The sequence below is a fragment of the Rhamphochromis longiceps genome, linkage group LG23 (genome assembly GCF_057381845.1).
Source record: "Rhamphochromis longiceps isolate RC_006_pf linkage group LG23, R_longiceps_female_GT1.1, whole genome shotgun sequence".
Classification (NCBI taxonomy): domain Eukaryota; kingdom Metazoa; phylum Chordata; class Actinopteri; order Cichliformes; family Cichlidae; genus Rhamphochromis; species Rhamphochromis longiceps.
Window position 1 is genome coordinate 39,365,216 of NC_140578.1, and position 20,350 is coordinate 39,385,565.

The following is a 20,350-nucleotide window of genomic DNA, read 5'->3' on the forward strand; positions in this document are numbered from 1 at the left end:
ACAGACGGAAATCCTTTCAGGCTTTTCAGCAGACTTGTCACATTCATCTCAGTTTACTGTTAATATTGAGCAGCAGAAAGATGGTGATAAATATTGATACAGTGGAATGAATACTGATGTCAGATGTAGATATATCACATTGTGATAAAAACTGAGACATCTCTTTATATATTTTGTTGTATTTAAAAGTGCGTTTTTAATAGTCAGTGTAATGAAAACTGGAAACATGATTGCCTACAGAAGTCTACCAGAAGCAGACCAGGAAAAAATAACTGGCTTGGTGGTAATAGGCACAGCATGTATAGCCCCTTCTGCTGGAAATGAAGATATGGTTTGTGTTAGGTCATGCGTAGCTACTCTGCATAATTATCCAAGATTTCGGCAAAGATTTCTGTCTTTAACCATTTTAAATTATTCTGCATTACCAGTCTTACAGTCGTGGATATAAATTCCCTAAAAAGGAAAAAAGAAGCAGAGGACTTTTACTTCTTCATCCTTTTGCAAAAACTGTAAAGTCAAAATCTACTTTTCAAAGTTTGAAATCATTTCCTCATGACAGGCTCTGATTTTCTGACATGCTTCTCTAAATTCACAGGAAATATACTCTCATTTTAGGTTGCAGAGAAATGAGCTGTGTTAATATTCTTTTTGCATTTTTTCTTAAATATTCATGTGGACATAATATTCACTAATTTTCCCCATATCATGGTGGTCATTTAATCAGCTACCAACGACCAATATTAGACACTAATATTACACATTTGCCCTTCAGTGACTTGCTAAAGACAGCATTTTTATAGTGCATTTCAGAGCTTTTCTGTTATTTCCATTGGGCGGCAGTGCGTCTATCCTCAAACTTGAGCTTCACTGCATTACCCGTCTGCCTGCGCACTCTACTCACAGCATAAGCCGGCGAAAAAAGTACTCTCTCCACATTTGTGTTTGTTTGTCGAAGCAGGCGCATAATGAGGATGATTATCCTCCCGTGCGTATTTTGGTGAGCTTCTGCCAGTGCGCCATGTGGAGGATGAGGACTCCAGAGGACCGCAGGTCTGAGAGAAAGCAAATGTCAAGGCAGACAAAATAAGAGAAAATAAGAGTTGTTCTTCAAAATAAAAGCAACTCTGGGGAAAGGGAAAGAGTGTCGAACTTGCTCTCGATCACAATAACGAGGAAAGAGGGGAAGAAATGGGCAGAGGGTGCAGTTCCACCGGATCTGTGCTACTTCTTATTAATGTAAATACACTGTGACACAGTGTATGGAGCTTTTAGCTACACCCCACAATTCTTACTTAGACCCACGTGGGTCATTCAGCCAGCCCTTCTTCTTTTTTTAACCGCCAGTGCGCGCTCGACTTTTATGTTGAAGGGAAATCTCGTCGTGTCCTGTGCTGCTTGGGTTCAATTGTCCTCACTTGACGCATCTGGTGTCGGTACAGCGGCACTGAGAGAGAGAGAGAGAGAGAGAGAGAGAGAGAGGAGGCTTCTGGTGTGCCTTTTTTCTGCACATCACTTTGGAAATTCGCTCTCGCGCAGTCGTGCTTAAAGCTGAAAGCTCACCTGCCGGGCTTCCGTGGCCGTGAGCCGCCGTGCAGCTGATTTAACAGGATAACCAGACTAATTGCCTCTCCCGATCTTGCCCTTGATTGATTTCCGTCGAACATTCTTCCAATCACTGTCATGATTTTCTTCTTTCCTGCTGTTTGAAAGCGACCGGCTGCAGGTGTTTTTTGTTTTTTCTTTTCTTTTTTTGGTTTTATTTTTGCGCTCCAATTTGCGCCAGCGAGGACTGGCAATATGTAATTTGGGGACAGACACTGCGTTTTTCTTTTTTTTCTTTTTGGAGAAGTGGACTATCTCTCTCCTGGAATTCCTTATTGTATTCTATTTTTTTTAAACCCTTTCTGCTTTACTCTGTCGACCGGAGCAGATTCGGATACACCGTGATGGTGTGGGGCTATTAGAACTAACCACAAAGTGTACGCCGTCATTTGGAAACTGCTTGTTGGTAAGTTAAATGCAATTGTTTCTTTGGCCAAAGTTGGACCATGCTGCCCCCCGTGGATCTGTTTAAACCCACGATTCGTTTTTGTCACTGACATTTTCATGTTCTGTGCGCGCACACGATCCTCCTGACTATCTACCACCTTTAATAAACGGAATCCCAACACGCAGCGCTTAAATGCGCATTTTTGGATAGAACGCATTTGTCCCGCTGTTACGCGTAAATCCCAGAGGCTCCTTTATTTTATTTTATTTTTTTATCTTTAGAGCCTCCTCTGTTGTGTGGAGCTGTTCACGGCTGCAGTACGGCAGTAGAAGTGGACCGCTGAAAGTCTTCTTCTGTATCCTTCATTCAAAACGTAACTATCCGAGCGGATTAGTCCGTCAGCGCACACCAACTGTTCTTTTTACGCATTCTTCTTCTCTCTCTTTTCCCCTCCTCCTTCTCGACGTTAATTGTGTAACACTGTGCGCATTTGCACATCTCTCCGGTGCGTCAGCATGCGTGCGTGTTTTGTGTACGTGCGCCTGTGAAAGTAAGAGAGCACGATCGTGTGTTGGTGGAGGGGGGAAATAACGTGTGCCAGAGTGAGGAGGGATGGGAGTAGAACCCAGCCGTAGTTATATTTCACATTATTTCTGCTGAGTGGTTGCTTGGCAAGTCAGCTCTCTCTGTGCTTCTCCTCCTTTTGCCTGCTTCCCTCCTCTGGGTGGATGGATGATGGTTTATGGTTGTCCAGATGAATGTCTGAAGCTCCAGTCTGGCTCTGACCAGAGTGGAGCTGGTCGTGGTGGTTTGGCTTTTACCCACTGAACATATTTGAGAATCAGGAAAGTGATACTGATGTAAAAGTTAGAACAGATGCTGGCGTAAAAAAAGAAATGCATAAAATCCATACTCCCTCATCACTCCCTACACATGAGTGACAGAAGGCTCTGTAGCCTTACAAGCTGTATGTCACCATTTTTTCCCCATCAAGTAACAACTGCTGCAGCCATGCTTTTTTTTTCTTTTTCTTTTTCTTTTTTTGCAAAACCATAGCACGCCATAGCCCGCAGGCAGTGAAATCCTTACTTCCAGACAGCTCCTCAGTCTTGCAAAGGCATTTTCTAATTCTGTTAACAGCATCATTGCTTGCTCCAAAACCTCCTTGCATCATGATTTGTTCATAATCTTTCCCCTTCAGTTTCTCCTAAACGCTCTGGCACATGTCTTCCTTTGCCTTGTGGTATTATTTTATTATTATTATTTTTAAATCCCGACATATCGGGTTAATCTTGACCACGAGCGCAACCGGTAGCACATGAATTAATAGGTAAGTGGCAGCAGCCACTTAACAGAAGCCCTGCAGCTACATATTGAGCTGAGTCAAGTGCTTTCACACCGAAATTGATTTAGACGGAGATTATGTCATCCAGCGTTAGCACTTTTTTCTCCTTTTTTAGAAAAAATGCTGGTCAAGTTTACCCAGCAGCACTGAACTCCTCTTCTGACGAATCAAGTGTAGCTTTAAAGGATATGGTAATGAAGTGATTGAAGATGTTGTTTTCATTACTTGGAATCCTTCATCAGGGCTGAATTACCAGGTCAACCGATTCAAGGTGCACAGACAACAGCGAACATGAGTTTTTCAGTACAAATAATTGGATTTACATCCCACTGATTCATAAAAATGAACCTTTAACATGTTTAATTATCTTATCTAACATTTTTAACCCTTATCCTGCAAGTACCACCCATCTAGCAATAAAACGAGGTAAAACGAGCCCCAACATGCATTTTGAAATGCCACCTGATCCCATTTAGCTTCCCCTTCTCTCTCTGCTCGACAGGAGAATCTGAAACCATTACAACTTTTTCCCCCCTCCCCTTCCCGTCTTGATTGATACTTTTAATTTTCAAGGAGCTGTCACCGAGGCCTATTGGCCTTGGCTTTGCAATCAAGAGGCAGACAGTCAAAGGCTTTCAAATGAAAGAGTTCATTAATGCGGTGGGAAATAAGAGTTGTCTCACTGTAGAGTATTGGCTCTGTGGTAAGACTGATTGGAGCAATTGATGAGGATTTGTGAGCAGGAATGCTGGTGTGGAAGCTGAGAGTGGGCCACCTCAATCATGGCTGCTAAATGACATTAATAGGACTCAAGGGGAAATGGAAATACTGAGAGGCGATCCAGCTTGCGTATTTATGCCCGCGTGCGACTGCGCGCATACGTTCAAATATCACAGCTGGAGCTCGAACAACCTTCCATTCCTGCTAAAGTTATTAGCTGCTGTGGAATCCAAGAAGATGTGGGCTACATGCATAACAGATGAGCCCTCGGTTAAATCTTTCTCAAAATCCAATTCCCCTCGAGATGAGATTCCTCTTTCCCCGCGCCTTGTTCCATTTTCCGTCGCAATCATTGGGCATCGATCTGATTCAGAGCTATTTATTTTTGTTGCTGCCGTCACGTCGTGAATTGACAAGTATGGTAGATCAGGTAGATAACAGAGTGTCTGGGCATGGTGCTTCGCCCATTTCAAGAAGAATCATGACTTGTGACTACAAGAGAAAATCTGCCTTTGAAGCAGTTAGATGTGGCTAATTTGGTTTGTGAACTTGAGGGACAGTAAAAACTGGTAGTATCTACTTTACATATAAAGGCCTTAAAGTATCTCTATATAATGTAATAACTCTATATGATGTCTCCTCTTTCCATAATGGAAATTATTTGGAGATACTTGATTTCCTTGTTTGGAAATTTTTTCTGAAACCATGGAGCTTTTTGCAGATTAATTCAACTAATGTGCTTAGAAAGAAATCAGCCACGACAGCTAGTATCTGTAATTTTATTGCAGTATCGAGGCCAAATATATTGGTTTCATGCACAACGGCTTGATTAATATGTTAGTTAATTAGTATATTCGTTAAACAGAGATAAAATTAGAGCATGCAGTGACAGTCACCGGTTCTCAGCGATGAAGGTTTGCAGTGCGAATGAGGTCATAGCAGCTTGGAGATGGACTGCGGCATCATCAGAACTCCCATTGACCTTATATTGTCTTTTTAGACCTTTTATACCCCAAATAGTTGTGATTTTGACTGTGTCTGTGCTTGATAAATACAGTCACTGGAAGCCTTAAGATTTGTTCATTGCTCGGTTCTACTTGTGGGTGGGCTTCAATCAAATAAACATCTTCCTTAGAATAACAGCAGAGTGACTGGTTGAGAAAAAAACTTTTTTTTAACATGTTTTACTAATTTTGTAAATGGGAAGTTCATTAAAGGGGGCATATTATCGGTTTCCTTAACTTCTGTAATCTCAGCCAGAGGATCAGATTTCCGACTGCTCTAAATGCTCATTTTAAGACAGTTTTTAATACTCTTGGCTCTGTATGATGTCAGAGAGAGTGCATCTACCTAATACACTAATCTCAGGCGCACAATTTGGGCTGTTTAAACCCTAGAGACCGTTTTTGCACTGGTGGATGGCATTGCGCACCGAAAGTGGTGTTACATCTGGTGGTGAAGTCGAGCTAAGATGTCGTTTTAGATCATAGGTGTCAAACTCTGGCCCGCGGGCCAAATTTGGTCCGCAGCCTAATTACATTTGGCCCGCGAAGCCATACCAAATTACTATCAGAGCTGGCCTACTGGTATTATACAGCTAATATATATATTGTTTAGTATTAAGCTTTGCTTGTTCGATATTCAGTTTTTCAGCAAAACGTGTTTGAGTCCATAAGAAAAGATTCATTCTTATATCTGGAGGAATAAATATGTTTCAATAAATATTAACGTTAGCCCGCGACTTTGTTTCAGTTTTGAATTTTGGCCCACTGTGTATTTGAGTTTGACACCCCTGTTTTAGATGCTCTTACGTAGATTCAACCTTTGTAACATCATGTGTATAGTTGTGTCAGTTGTTACCGCCACTGCAATGATGTATCAGCGCAGAATCTTAAATTCAACTCAAAAGGAGACTTTCTGGCGAAAACCTCCACAACAAAAAAACCTCTTCAATTTCTTTTCTTCCAGTTTTGATGTCTTCTACTCTTGTACTTGGTGACTGACACCTATCATTTGGCAGAATACTGCAGTGAGCACGTGCTCAGCGCCACTATAAATGGCAGCATGGCTGTGCAACCACCATTAAAATGGTCCCTATAAGTGGTGAGGAGTGGGAGCTACAAAGGCCTGCTATAGACAGTTAGAACTGAGGGGTGGCATCAAGGCCCAGTATTAGAGAAAGATCTAATACTTTTAAATGTTATTCATGCAGACCTGCTTGAGTGCAACCCAAGAATGAAAAATAATGAGCTGGAAATGAGGATGACAGGTTTTGATGGGTTCCAGCTTATTATGTAGTGATGTAGTTTGGTGCCCTTGGTTTGGATCATAATAGTTGATGCTGGAAAATCAGTGAGCAGAATTTCTTGGTTTTATACTTGAAATCTGCAAATCCAAATCTTTTGATTTGTGAAATTTTACAGAGTAACTGTTTGCTACTTACTGTAATTTAAAAAAACCCAAAAACACTGTCCTACGACATAATATTTGTCATCACCTGGCTGGTGGATCGCAGTTCTGCTACATCTGTTCTGGAGCACAGCAGTCCATGGTTGGCATCATTTTATACGGTTGAGTAACCGTCATCATGTAGGTTACGCGAGGCCAGATCAAAGAGTTTGACAGAAGTAGTGTGCAGTGCTCTCGTTTTTGTCTCCAAATAGTTTTCATGCAAAGAAAATCACCCTTTGAGTCCACAGTCGAATGAGGATGGCAGACCAGGCTGTATGGAAAAATAAATGGTCTTCAGAATTGGGTCCCGCATTCACTTCATGGCAGTTGAGCCCTGGGCGCGCCCTTTCCTGCTGTTACTCAGCAGAGAGGTGTCATAAACAATGGACTTGCTTGCAAATCATTTTCATGGCCACCCATTTTTTTCTTTTTTAGACCTTTATCTGAATGCCTTCATGTGTGGATGTGAATTGAGCTGAGTGTCTGCCTCTGCCATGCTAGCTTTATTTACTTTCTGCATTTCGAACAGAAAAATGCCTCAATAAAAAGATGGTAATGGCATCATCTCTAGCTGTCTCTTTGCATTGCTCTTAAAAAAAATCCCACACATATACACATGAGGCTGTCCTGCATTTGTGTGCTTCTATCAATGGTGGTGGGGGCGGAATCAAAGAATAAAGCTGACCCGAATCAAATGAAATCTGAAAGTGTTTATTTCCCCATTTGTTACAGCAGAAAATAAAAGAACTTGGGGTCAGCCACAGTGTAGCATGCCCCCGAGCTAAAATGTTGTGCTGGTCAATTGTTACATGGGTAAAATGGAAAGGAGGCAGCGAAATAGTCGTGTTGCACTTTCTCTGATGAAACGGCCATCCGAGGCGTGATCAGTTACCTCAATATACGGTATTTTTCTTTGCTAGAGGCAACTGACGTCGAAAATGAATGTTTTTCCCCCCACTTTTTAATCAGCACTAGAATGAGAAGCCTATTGCTATAAGCAAGAGAACAGAATTATCATTTTCATCCTTTCTTTTCAGCCCCACTGTCATCGCGCCATGTCTGGAGGTGATCCTCTGAGACCCATCCAGCCTAGAAAGATGAAGTTGATGTGTTTTAGATAGCTTTTAGAGAGATGTGGATAGAGGATGGAAATTGCATGCCAAGGGAAGCAAAATGAGCAATTTTTCCTCCCATTTCCCTTCGTCTCTTCATAGGATCTGTGCTTACTCATTCATGAAGGCTTTGTTGTGACACTCCATACATTGGTGTGGCGATAAAAACAAAAAAGTCGTACAGGATGCCAGTTGGGAGGAGAAAAAAAGGAAGCCAGGCTGCATTATTTTGCAGGATAAATGCATACCAGAAGAGAAATGGCTCTTTAATGTTATCAAAACACTATCACAACTAGCAATCTGTATTCACATTTTGACCTGCACTCTAAGTGGCTGGTGTCGAGATATTCAGAGCATTTTTACAAACCAATTTAGGACGGTCTCAGCAACAGCAGCAACGAAAGAAAATACTCATGCTATAATATACAGCAGCTACTCGAGTGGGAGCCGTGGCCTATTTGCATACTCCGTGTAAATGCACACATGGCTACCCCTCGGTAGGAACGCTGAGAGTGTTTGCGCCAAATTCTCCCCTCTGAGCCAGGCGGGAGCTTAAATAGAACAGCTACGTCTAGGGATTAACAGTGAGTGAAATCAAGGAGCGCTTCATTAGCAGTTCTTCATTAGCCACTTCACATGAGACCCGGGGCAACATTGTATTTACAGCTAATTTTAAACCGATATGTCAAGCTGAGGGCAACACGTGCGCGGTGAACTTTCTTCGGATCAATTCGGGTGTTTTTAGCTTTGTGTTGAGGTTATTCATTTTTAAGTGTAAAATTCCAGCGCTACAATGTTGTTACATTAAACATCATGATGTGATATTACACCTGCCGCTGAGCTCACAACATGGCATTCATACTATTAATTAAACCACTGAGTGTTTGTTATATAAAAGTAATTAAAGGATCGGGTTAAACTGGGTCAAACCCACTGGAGCTGAGTTCCTGACATGCCAGAGATCAGCTCTGTTTCCTTCATTATTTTACCATTACAAAGCCACTCGTACCACAACAAACAAATACAGAATGTCACCTGATTTTTGGGGGGATTTCTTTTTTAAAACACCTCTAGTTACTCAGATGTGTGTGACTATCAATCCAGTGCTGTGCAAACGTCTTCATTTCTTTGTATTTTGCTAGGAAAATAGGAATCAGTGTTACTGTGTTGAGGCAAAAACACAGTTTTTGTAATTGTAATGAGCTTGAACGTCAATATTTGGTATGACCACCTTTATTCCATAACACAGGTTGAACTGAAAGAAGCTTTCTTGTCATTTCTTTAAGTAGTCTTCAGGAATAGTTTTTGGGTTTCAGTCCAGTTCTTGTGTAATTTGCAATACCTCAACCTGTCCCGTTTCCCATGTTTCAGAAATGCTTTTGAATTTTCATAAGGACCCATGTACTGTGAGCAGTAAATGGATCAACTGAAGGGCTAGATGCACATCCTTGGTCCTGTCTCAGGTCTTTGCTGGATTTTGTCCTGACGCTGTCAATCCGTGTTATCGTCTTTTGCATCGTTCATAGATTCAACTAAAGTAAATGGGAACATAAGATGTGTTTTTGCAACAGGCAACTAATAACAAAGTGCATAAAGATGATATTTAAATTTAATTCTGTGCTAAGTTGTCTGTCATGTGTAGACATATCAATGATTCATTGAGTTAAGTGTCTGTTTTATGCTTGAATGAATCATAGATCTAGGTTAAGTGGCTTAACAAACAACAAACATTCCTCTGAAAATGATCAGGCACAAAGACTGAGCTGAAAGTGAGTAGAAAAGCAGCTAATGGCCAAAGAAAAACTTTGAAAGACCTTCAGAAAGCCTGGAAAACCATTTTTAAGACCACCAAAAAAGACAAGACAGTTTGGCTTCTTGGAAGCAAAATATAAAGAAATCGGGGATGACTCAAGACTCTCGTACGTTACTGTACTTCAGATTGATTATTTAAATCATCAGACTTTGTGTTGGGATCTTACAGAATTTTATCTGTCTCGATGATGTTCTGCACAGCAAACAACTGAGCTGTTAGAAATTCATGTTTTCAGTGAAAACACTGGGAACAAAGCAGTCATGCTGACGACGAATCCTGCACCAGCAGGGCTGTTTTTTTTCTCCTTCCTTTTTTTCTGGTATATTAAGTGGGTTATTACAGGGAGTTTTCCTGTTATGCTGCTTAAATGCAATATTTGCAGTACTTTCATTACTGCGAGCACAGAACTCATCTAATCACTGAAGTGAATAAAAAAATAAAGCTACAGAAAATCTGTCTAATAATGAAAACACAATTAATTACACTGAACCCATAATTTGCTGCACTGATTCTTTGTTGGGTCAGTGCAAAGATTCATTTTCTTCTACTTATGTATGACAGTATTATCAGTGTTTCCCAAACCATCAATTGTATGTAGATGTTAATTAAAAAATACGACAAAAAAAGCAAATCACGAAATATAAATGAGTAGAAATGATTGGTTTATGTAGGTTGGCCTTTTTCCTTAAAAGTAATTAAGAATACACTTACACTCAAGTAAAATATATTATCATCTGATAATTTGGCACGTCTGACTCTGAGATTTTAACGCCGTGGAATTTGTTTCTTTGTAACTTGTAAATTGGTGTTTAGAGACTGTGTCTGAAACGGCGTCTTTGTTATTCTGGACAATGCACATCCACAGAACACAATGTGTGTAATTTTTAGTGGACCTACTTTCTTTTAAAGAATTAGCCCCCACTTTCACTGTGTGCAGTGGGTCCTTGAGCATCAAGCCCACTAGACTAGGGTTCCCCTTTCTCACAAATCCCAATGTAACCCCTGCTGAAAGGGTAATTTCACACACAGCCAGAGTTAATGTTCAGTCAAAAACTGCAGTGCGCGTGCGTGCGTGCGTGCGTGCGTGCGTGCGTGTGTGTGTCTTACACATACAGGTAAGAAGATGAAACTCAATCCATGAAATCCAGGTTTAGTATTATTTGAGGCTGAAGGCTTATCACATGGCTTACAGTATAAAGTGCTTTGTAACAAATGAAAGAGTTATTCAACTCTATTGTAGCTTCTATTTTTTGGCCTCCATAGTGTTATGTGTCCAGGTTCTCAGTTTCCATTCTCATGAATACTTTGGGGGAATTTCTTAACATTTTGCATGAATGTCCCCATGAAGCCAAGGATGAACTTAGACCACTATTAAATGATAAGGTTATAGTAACCTCCCATATCGCACATTCATATGTAAATACTGACAAAATGTGTCACATACATCTGTGACAAGAGCTGTCCAGAGAATCTTCTTCTTGTTGTGTCCACAGTGTAACCTTAGAGTGTCACCAATCATAGTAGGGACAGTTTCTTTTGTTTTCCTACAACAAACTATTCATAGCCATATGAAGTTTGATGGCCAATCTCAGAATACCTCCACGTGAGTTATTATATGCAGTGAGACTTATTGTATTTTTAAAATATTGTGCTTCTTGGTTTTGGTTGGATGTTTTGAGGGGTTTTTTTCTTAACCAGTGAAAGAATTCTGCAATCTTCCAGGGTCTTTCAGGTCTTTTGGTCCTGCCTTATTTCTATGAATGCAACAGATGGTTGCATCGCTTTTTACCTCATACTGATTGCTCAAGGGAACATCTAACAGTTCAACACTTGAAACGAACTCCACATCCAGGCCTCACCGGGAGATGAAACTCGTCAGTCAGTTGTTCAGTTAATTTTGAGCTTCTCAAAACAGTGGACTGTGTATAGAAATGGTGCCAATTCCTAGTCAATGCTATAGTTTTGTTAAACCTCTTGAATGAAAGTTTGAAGTCTTTACTGAAATTGCGTATTGAATGCATGATTTTAAAATTCACTGTGACGGGCCCTAGAGGTAACATTAAAAAGGAAAAAAAAAAACCATCATTGTCTAAAAACTTATGAATCTGATTGTATAAAACTGGCAGAATTCTGATTACCTTAATTTAAGGTAATGACCTTATCTCCTTAGAATGAAAATATTTTTATTGCACACAATATGTAGCACTTAATGAAAGTTAAAGTGCTAATTAAGTCAGTTGAAATGTTGTGGGGGGTTTTTCTTCACTTTTTTAATTGAACAAAAGTTATAGAACTGTGATTAAACCAAGTCACACAGCATGCATAATAATTTGAAGTTCTGCCAAATGCCCTTCACTATTGGTGCTACAAAATTAATGGACAAGAACAACAAGTTTATCCATCTATTTGCTTCCACATTCTTTTTCAGGGTCGGGGGGCGCTGGAGCCTATCCCAGCTGTCTTGGAGTGAGAGGCAGGGTACACCCTGGGCCGGACAGGTCGCCAGTCTGTCCCAGGGCAACAAATAAAAACTGATTTGGGATTATGCTCTATGTTACGACGTCTGTTTTTAAAATATTTCTCAGCATTTTGTGACATTAATAAAATATGTATTAGTATTGACCACTTTGCATGAAATAGCAATCGTACTATCCTCAGTTTGATTGCTATGCAAATATTACACATTTTCATGACACAATAACATACCTCCAATACATGTAGTACTTTCTGGCAAAAGATGAGCCAAGCGAAGCTGCAATGTTGCACAGCTCAGCACTTTCTCCTCTAATGTTGATGTCAGCAAGGCTTAAATAATAGTTGGTGCAAGGAAGGTATACTAAGCTAATTTTCAAGTTACCTCTTATGATTTTCTCAGTGTTCTTGCATGTACTACTGTATTATGTGAGGTCTGAAATTTAAAAACAATCATTAATTGGTATTTACAGTTAAACCCAATCCAGTTGTAGCTGTGGCTGGGCAGCATCATCTATATATCTGAACAAAACAATTGCAGTAATAATCTGGTCCCCAGGTTGGCTAATGATAGTCATAATTTTATGCTGCAAAGGCATCTGTTGCATTAAAGCTGTTTGGGGGGGGTGGATTACTGGAGCCAGAGCTGTGCTCTTTTTCCCGAATCCTGGACAAGACCCACAGAGACCAGCTCTCAACAGGGTTCTTGATTTATGGGCCACTTTGCAAGAAGGGCCTGGGGACGCAGCACTCCTTGTCCTCCGATATTGAATCTCGGCTGCCTAGCATGGAGATGTGGGTCGTCTGTTATGGTGTGAAAGCTTATTTGCATTGTGCCGCTCAGCTCTCAGTGGTAGCTACAGCATGTCTGCTCGCCTTAGCTCTTAAGTTTATTTTTGCTCTCGGGGCTGTTTGTTTCAGATGCGAGAGGGACATTTTTAGAGAAAGGTGCACTCAAGACAAATTGCTTTCACGTTTGGGTTTGTGTGGTTATATATGATACGAACTTATATGAAAATAAACATTTGCTGAGCACCAGTCCCCTAAGGTGTCTGCATTGCTATACATTTAACCATTAAAGCAGACATACTGTATACTGACTATTCTAATCAAATAATTTCAAAGCCACGTGCGGTGTATCTTCACATCAATTATTATCCTTTGCACGGTGCATCCGTCAACGATGAAAGTCAAAGTACTTTCAAGCAGTACACAGCCTCTATACACAGTCAGATCAATTGGCTGTACAATTTGAAACACATTCTTTGCTAGAAGAAAGACTTTGATTATTTGTTCAAAGGCTTTGTTTTGTTTTCTTGCTGTTGGCTGGATTGTGCTCTGCTTTTGGCTCAAGTTGATTCTTCCGACTGACTGATTTGATTTAAAAAAGCTGAAAGATAAATGTTTAGCAGCCTTAATGATTATAGTTGCTGTAGGGTAGGCATTTATTAACTTGTGTTAATAGTCTGACAATCCTCTTTCATTCCCCTTTAAATAAGCCTATGGTTCTGCTGCTTAGACGAGACAATTCCACTGAAGTGATTTGGCAAACTACAGAATCTGCCGAGGCATTAGTTGCCATTTTAGTTCTTCTTTTTTACATATGTATTGGTTAAGAACACTTACGTTAGGCATCTCATTGATTGCTATTAATATTTCTCTTTAATCTGTAAAACTCTGCTCCAAAGATGTGCTGTAGTAGAACTATGTAGTGGCATCGTTTTCATGATGTAAAATGTGCAGTACGTTTTCTTTTTTTCCTTTTAGCTTAAAGTCAGGGCAGCTTGAAGAACTAAGACTTTGATGCTTTCCAATGAATAGCATTAACATACTGTAGAGTTAGCTAGAGACTCATCGGTTCAGCAGCAGATCAGTCTCAGTGTCACAGATTTAAATTTAGGTGCTGAGTAAAAATGTGTGTTCAAGGTTGTGTGTGAGGGAGATAAAGAAGAAGCGTTTCAGCCTGCGAATATCTAATCGCTGCTATGGGAAGTTTCCACCTAAGCTTGAGGAATTTTCATGTTATTTAGCATTTCTCTGAAGTACACGTGTTTCTATAGTTAGACATGGCTAAAGTTAAACTTCAGATAACCCCGCAGCATAAGGTTTTCGCGGGTTGTTCGGAAGAAGCGACTGTCGCAAGCTGCCCTTTGAGGCGAATCTCAAATTTATAACTGGATTTTATTACACGTAATTCTGGCAACGAGCTAATCCAAGTCAATTGAAAGAGAGAATCTCACATAGCTGCTCTGAGGCTGGACTCACTTGTATGTTCTAGGCTTCGCTGCTCTCGTTTCTCATTCAATTTGAAAGGCAGTTTGTCAAGCATTGCCAGACTGAATTGCGGATCCGTTGCTTTGCTGTGCACTCTTTGTGATGAGGTGGCTAATGTTCCTTATCATGACATCAAAATGGAGAAGCTGAGAAGTGAATAATTACCTTGTTTTATATGAAGCTACCCAAACTCATGCTAGCTTGAGTAGCTGCATATATAAAACTATTGAAGCTAGCATGGATAGTTTTATATTTTAACTGAAGGTCCTTCAGCTTCTTTCGTGGCTCGGTTGTGAAGCCTTATCAAGTGATGAGTACAAGTTATTTGGTTGTTGCTCATTACTTTGTAGTTGGTAATTGTTTGCAGGGCTGTCAAAAGACTTGAATTTGAACTTGATATCTCTATCAGTGAAAATCCTCAGTAAAATAGGCTGCCACTGTTTGTCTCTAGTTGCTGGAATTTGAATGAAAAGAACTGGATTAGTAGGAAAACAATGGATTTTGAACGAAAACAACAGAATTAGAATGACAACAACGGAATTTGAATGAAAACACAGGAATTTGAAGAAGAACAACCGAATTTGAATGAGAAAAACAGAATTAGAATGACAACAACGGAATTTGAATGAAAAGAACTCGATTAGAAGGAAAACAACGGCTTTTGAACAAAAACAACAGAATTAGAATGACAACAACGGATTTTGAACTAAATTAACAGAATTAGAATGAAAATAACAAAATTTGAATGAAAAACCAGGATTAGAATGACAAGAACGGAATTTGAATGAAAACACAGGAATTTGAAGAAGAACAACTGAATTTGAATGAAAAAACAGGATTAGAATGACAACAACGGAATTTGAATGAAAAGAACTCGATTAGAAGGAAAACAACGGCTTTTGAACAAAAACAACAGAATTAGAATGAAACACAGAAATTTGAATGGAAACAACAGAATTAGAATGAAAACAACTTAACTAGAATGAAAACAACAAAATTTCAATGAAAAAACAGGATTAGAATGAAGAGAATGGAATTTGAATGAGAACAACAGAATTAGAATGCCAAGAACGGAATTTGAACTAAATTAACAGAATTAGAATGAAAATAACAACATTTGAATGAAAACAACAGGATTAGAATGACAAGAACGGAATTTGAATGAAAAGAACTGGATTAGTAGTAAAACAACGGCTTTCGAATGAAAACAACAGAATTAGAATGAAACAGAAATTTGAATGGAAACAACATAATTAGAATGAACACAACTGATTTAGAATGAAAAGAACGGAATTTGAATGAAAACACTGGAAGTTGAAAGAAATCAACAAAATTTGAATGAAAACAACAGAATTAGTGTCACAGGCTGGGTCTCCGACCCAGCACTCTGAGTTTTCTTTGTATTTTTTGATATGTTATTAGTTTGTGTTATTTCCTATTTGCCTTTAGTTTAGGCAGTTATTGTTCCTGGGTTTTCTATGTTTTGGGGTTTTCTATTTATTTCATCACGTATTAGGTCTGTTAAGTTGTGTTGTCATTTCCTGTTTTATTCTGACAATGTCATGTGTTCTTTGTTCATTGTATTTAGCTTTCCTCTCCTGGTCCTGTCATTAGGTTTATGTCTGTCAGCTGTTTTCCCCCATGTGTCGCCACTTCCCCTGATCACCCTCATGTCTGTATTTAAGCCTTTTGTTTTCTTCATGCCATTGTCAGTTCGTCTGTTTATCTCACCAGAGTTACAGTCATAGTCATAGTCTTAGCCTGTTTATTTTCCACCTCAGTCATAGTTATAGTTTTTGGTCTTAGTACCGTTAGTGTTTTGTTTCTTAGTGTTTTGCCAGCTTAGTGTTTTGTTTCTTAGTGTTTTGCCTGTTTGCTTTGGTCTCTTGGTTCATTTCCTGCCGTCATCGCAATAAAGGTTCACTTTTCTGTTAATCATTACTATTCCTCGTCATCATCTGCTTTTGGGTCCTGTTTCCGCACACATCGGCGCACCCCGCCGTGACAATTAGAATGACAACAACGGATTTTGAACTAAATTAACAGAATTAGAATGAAAATAACAAAATTTGAATGAAAAAACAGGATTAGAATGACAAGAACGGAATTTGAATGAAAGCACCGAAAACACTCTAGTCGATTTTTTCAGACTTTAAAATAAGCATAACCAATTCTAGACAAAACTATTGTGCTATCCTGTTAAATTAACACTGTCTATTAACATCACAGATGGGCAGGACTAATTGTCTTGCTGCCTAGCTCTCACATTCATATTACGGTTTAATTTTTAGCCTTAGCCGCTAGGAGCTAAGTTAATGATAACAAATGGCTAAAGCGGCTTTTGGAAAGTAGTTTCAGTTGCTCCCTTATTTCCCAAGGGGATGTCACGTGTTTGGTTTGACGCAGACGTTACACCGGATACCCTTTCAGCCTGGTTCTGCTGGAGGTAAAAAGAAGTTTTTTTCTTCCCACTGTCACCAAGTGCTTGCTCATAGGAGGGTTGTCTGATTGTTGGGGTTTTCTTTGTATTGTTATAGAATCTTTTTCTTGCAATATAAAGTGCCTTGAGGTGACTATTACTGTGACTTGGCTCTATATAAATAAAATTGAATCGAATTGGCTGTGACCCTGCCTCTCTGTAGCAGTACTGTGTGAAGTTATGTGTAAGTTGGAGGAGGTGAAGATGACACTGTTTGTGCTGATACTAGTCCAGCTGTAACATTTGCTTTTGATTAATATCAGAGGATAAGTTTGATAAGTTCTAGCTGGTCGTGCCAAGTTCTAGTTTAAATAACCCTCTCACATACACTGTTCTATATCAATCAGCGGTATCCTTCCCACTTATAGTCACTCACCTCAGAGTTGGGTGAACTTAGGAGCAGCCCACTTCATGTTGCCAGTTGTCGTTACAAGTGACTTGATTTAATTGCCATTCCATGGTCTGTCACCGCATCCTTCTCTTCCTGGGGGGATGCTCATTAAGAATAAAGAATGAGCCAGATGCTAACTGGCAATTGTTCTAATAGTATAAAGGGGGCACTTTACCTTAAGCAATGTACCGCGGTAACATCTGGGAGTCCTTACAGCACGTTTACAAGAAAAGTCTGCTTTGAGGGTGGTAGCGTTGTTTCAAAGAGTGCTTAATGATCTGCAATGTAGCAAAAGAGAAGCATCATCAGTATTAATTTACCAGTCTGTGAATCATCACTGTAATATTTTGTTATAAATCAATATCCATCAGAGTTCATTTAAAACTTTTAGACAGCTTGAAAAGCAGCAACAAACAACTCTTTGACAGTCTGGACAGGTGTCTCTGTTTTGATAAATCAACATCTATTAACGCTGTAAAATTTAGTGGTGAGATGTTGTATAGAGAGTTATTGAGATAACTCAGTTAGACTGATGTTAATTACTTTCATAAACTAGGGATATTCTAAATATAAAGCAAGTGTTACCTGCCATTAACATCTCTGTTTACTGCTTGGCACCATCTCATGACGCCTCTCATGGTCGCCTTCCAAGAACCCTCAACCTCTCCTCTGCTTTCACGTCTTCTTCTCGGTAGCTCCCGAAGGATCTCGCTTTAGCCTTGCCCTGGAATATCCAAAGAGAGTTTCATTCATTTAATGTCATAGTTATTTCCTTGACAGCCAGGCGGGATAAAGAATCTAGTTAGCAGTCAGCTCAGGGACTGGGACTAAGACTTGGACATGACTGCAAAGACAGTTTGTATGTGTGCCTGTGTGTGTATGTTTGTGTGTGTCCTTAGATTCCCTTGCAACTGTTTTTCTACCTGATGGTTCACTAAAAACTCCTAAGACCAAAAACTGTATAGTGCATCAGTCACATTTGACCCATTTTGCAACCACAGCTATCCCCATCTTATACCCTTTAGATGGAATGCAGTTTTAAGGCACTTGAACTTTTCTGACCTAGAAGCTACATATACTGTCTATGCTAGGACCCTACTCATGCAGGCCTATAATCTGATCAGTGAACCTCTTGAACCTCTTGGCAACCACCAGTGGCTAGGAACAAATATGTGATATGTAAGAAATTGACAAGGGGTTGCTGGAGATTGAAAGCGCAAAATTGATTGCAACAAGCAATGACACTGTTAAAAGTACAATGCAAACTGTAAATATGGACTATAGTATTTGCCTTCAAAATAATTGTTGCACCTCTTGATATTTGAAGCTGTAAGGCAAAACCTTTAATTTGAAGGTGAACATTTTGCTGTTTGCGTTGCATTTTTGCAGGTTTCCCTACAGCTCAAGGATTAATAGTGATTGTTTGCTGACAAGTCAGTGTCTTCCACGTAAACTATGGATGACCACTGCAATTTGCTAGCAATCAAAGCAATCACAATGAAGATTTTGTGTATTTCCTGACCAATCACCAGTTGGTCGGGGAATGCAATACTTATAAAATGCTTATTGCTCTGTGGCAAAATCATGAGGTTGAAAAAGTGATAATTACAATGTGTTCCAGGAATCATAAAAGCAAATTATTCCCATCCTCAGTAATATTTCTGTAAATGTAGTCTGTCGTTTTCTACTTTAACATGGAGCCAGTAGTTCTCACGTTTTTTTGGAGTCATTTTGATATAATTTTAAGCAAAATGATGTTCCTAAAATTGTCAAAGGGGTGTTGAAACAACATGTGAACAATCCTGTAGCGAGTTAAACATTTGCATAAAATGTATTAATACTTCAATGAATCGTGCAGAGAGGTGAAATGAATGAATATGTGACAGACTTGTCCAAAATCTCTTGGGGATTGGGTATGTGCCAAGCTCTTTAAATAGGTTGCTGTGGTTTTGTCTGACTCAATGACCTCAGCATTTTTAAAATTCTCACAGCATGGCACCCTCATGAAAATAAAATGAGTTTGGCATCATATTGTAGCTAGATGGTTAACTAATAAAAAAATTCCCATTTCCCAAAGCACATAGCCAGTAGCCTCAATGTGTCACTTAGCATCCATTCAAATATGCAGTTTTAAAACTGCTTTATTCTTACCACAAATGGCAGCTAATGAAAACCGTTGCATACATTTTTGCTACTCAACCACTTTTTGCTGCTTGTTATTTATTCACATGTGTGCCCTTGATCATTAAAAGCCATTTTTCTTCTGGTTCCTGCACCAAACAATGACGTTTATGGTATTAAACATGTGAATTTGAAAAACAACCGCTTCTTTCTCTTTCACTTCCTGGGTACGGTACATATCAGGAACATGGAGGCTTGCAAGGCAAGGTTATTAGATAATCTAAAATGGAAAAATTCAGTGAAGAGAGCACAGACTGTGGGTGGGAGATTGTGGGTGTGTGTGCGTCAGCCAAGGGTGTAAGGGCCTGAAAAGTGTTTTTCACAAATAGAAATGTTAATAACTCACCAAGCAGAGTAGATATCAATTTATCGAGTGGAGGTAGGGGACAGAGGGGTAACGGCTAGAGGCAGTGAGGCTGTATGTCCATAATGAGTAAGCACATGTTATGTTTGGGAATTTTTTTTCTTTTTGGCATTATGTGAATCAAATCACCCGTAGTGACCTTGGTAAGAACAAAGTTAAAATTAGATCCTGCATTTTTTTTTTTTTTTTACCTTTAAACGATTGTATTATTTGTAAAAATTTTTGAGAACTACAAGAAGCCTCGGAGAGCACATCCTCTGCCAAGACCAGTGCCTTATTTTCTGCTTCTTTTGGCTTCTCCCCGTAGAGGTCACCAAAGCGGATCATCTGTCTCCATCTCACCCTATGTCTAGAGGTATTCCCCTTTTCCTCCTGCCTGGCAACTCCATGCTTAAAATCCTTTGACCAGTTTACAAATTTTGTCATTTTAAAAGAAAGAATGCACACCAAGTTATAACGAAGTATGTCTTTGCCTGTGGTCTAAATCTGCACCACATTTCATGACTTTCACTTTGGCAGTTTTAAATAAACTACCAGACAGACTTTCACTTTAAAATTGCCAGTCAGCATTCCTGTGAAAAAGAGTAATGATTGTATAATTTTGACACACATGGCCGTCAGACTGAGCCAAGGTTTGAATCCAGGATGAAACGCTCAGCAATGGATGAACAAACACAGACAAAGAGTCCAAGTTTTACACTTCAGTTCAATCAAAGCTCCAGCCCACAGATCTGAAATCTTTACCCAATAACCGGGAC

The 20,350-nt window shown here is 39.5% G+C and overlaps 1 protein-coding gene across 2 annotated transcripts in view; it reads left to right on the forward strand.

Moving 5' to 3' along the window:
• Window positions 1-1,495: 1,495 nt before the first annotated feature.
• The window catches only part of LOC146642545 (interleukin-1 receptor accessory protein-like 1-B), a 344,567-nt gene continuing 325,712 nt past the window's right edge, over window positions 1,496-20,350 (forward strand). The window contains exon 1 of one of the 2 annotated variants that reach the window (XM_085398383.1): window positions 1,496-2,008. The gene's annotated coding sequence lies outside the window, so the exon portion shown is untranslated. The remainder of the gene's footprint in view (window positions 2,009-20,350) is intronic. The other variant, XM_085398384.1, reaches the window with a different exon arrangement.